Raw genomic sequence first — 1,827 nt, 5'->3', positions numbered from 1 at the left:
AAAGACAAGACTATAAATTCACACCAACAAAAAGTTACTCCTTTCATGGAAGGGGTTAATATACACTGAGACCCAGATCTTCCATGAGGAGTGGGTTCTGTTATGATCTGGGCCCGAGCTATTAAAACATTAAATTCAGGTATTGTATGTACATTTCATCATAGTCATTGACTATCAACTTTTTTACATACTGTACAAGACACTTGAATCATTTTAAAGTGAGGTATATGACATTTGCAGTTTCCAATTTCAAACAGTTTTAAAAAGCTCTAGATACCACCTTGATAGTACAGTTATTTACATTTCTTGTTGATGCTTGTATGGTCTAAATTTGATTAGTTAATACTGTTTAAAACAAACAAACAAACAAACATGATTTTTACTTGTTATTTTGTTCAGTAAATAATACAATACTGTACTTTCTGTATTCTTTTATTTTGTGTAACACACTTTTATTTTCATCTGTTTTAAATCATCTAGTGTGAGACTGAAACTGTTCAAAACCTAACCGGTGTTAATCTGAAGGTACTAACAAACACATTGTCTTGAAGCCTGGTGAAAAGCCTGTAGCAAGTATTCATTTCTATTTGTGTGAGTCTGCTGAGCCCTGTTTCTAACAGGCTGAGATTAGATTGCAGGCTGTTAATTCCAATAGCAATAACCAAATGTATGCACATATATAGCTGGTGACACTCATTTTTGTTAAATAAAAAGGTATTCGTGCACATCATTTAGGCACACATTTGCTGTGCAATACTTATGATTAGTTTTTCTAAGAATCTTGGAAGTCATCAGCTAGGGTTCATTAGCCAAAAGAAGCAATTGTAGAGCTTCTTTTTGAAGCATGCTGGAATCCTGTTTGAAATAATTTTTATTTCAGAGCACATCCTGGCAAATTATACTAAGAAACTTTAAAAAGTCTACACAGTACTGCAATGGGTTCAAGGGATATTTCAAGAATATTTATTTTATTATGGTTTTGCAGGTCTGCACTTTTTCACTCATGTTTTTCACTGTTTTAACCATGTGTGTAATACATGTCATGCAATGAAGCTGACAGAATGTTTGTAACATGATTAAGCAAACACAACAAATTTAAAATCCAATATTTTTATTAGTTTTGGTTTAAGGCCCTCTTGCACAGCTGAAGGATGTTTATTAGAATTTACAAACTAACTTAAATGTCATACTCCTTTGTAAAATAATAACTTTTTTTTTTCTCAGTCTTTGTCCACCTCTCATAATGTGGTGGCAAATTTCACTGATCTATCGGGAGTATCATGCTATACTTATTTTGATTTTTGCCATGACATTATATGCTCTAGATGATAACATGATAAATTGCTGGGTTTATTTAATAAGATTGATAGACATATGCTTATGTCTGATAAGAACTGATATCTGAAGAGAAATCCTCCTGCATACTAATGGATATATAGTGTCTCATTGGTGTCTGCTTTGATATATTTTGCGGTATGTTCTATTTATCCCAGTAGGCAAATTTTAATTAAGTAATCTGTTGCTGTTTTGTAATTCCATCTGGTTTTCTAATTTTTTTAATAATTAAAATTACCACATTAAAAATTATACAAATATTAATCTATAGGTGTGATAAAATATTGTCATTAACTGAGAATTCTATTCTTACTATTTTATAAAGCACCAGGTTAATTGATCCAAACCAAAAAAGTGTCATGTAACCCCCTTTCAGAGATCCAGCTGAAATGTTATTCAGCAATTCCTAAAGAAATTTCTGTCCATGTCTCTGAAACAGTGGCTTCACTAGCATTCCCACTGGTCCTTCATTTGAAAGTACTTCAGAATATT

The sequence above is a fragment of the Mesitornis unicolor genome, unplaced genomic scaffold (assembly GCF_000695765.1).
Source record: "Mesitornis unicolor isolate BGI_N332 unplaced genomic scaffold, ASM69576v1 scaffold3643, whole genome shotgun sequence".
Lineage (NCBI taxonomy): Eukaryota > Metazoa > Chordata > Aves > Mesitornithiformes > Mesitornithidae > Mesitornis > Mesitornis unicolor.
The sequence above is the reverse complement of the archived record's forward strand: the minus strand, read 5'-3'. Positions refer to the sequence as shown.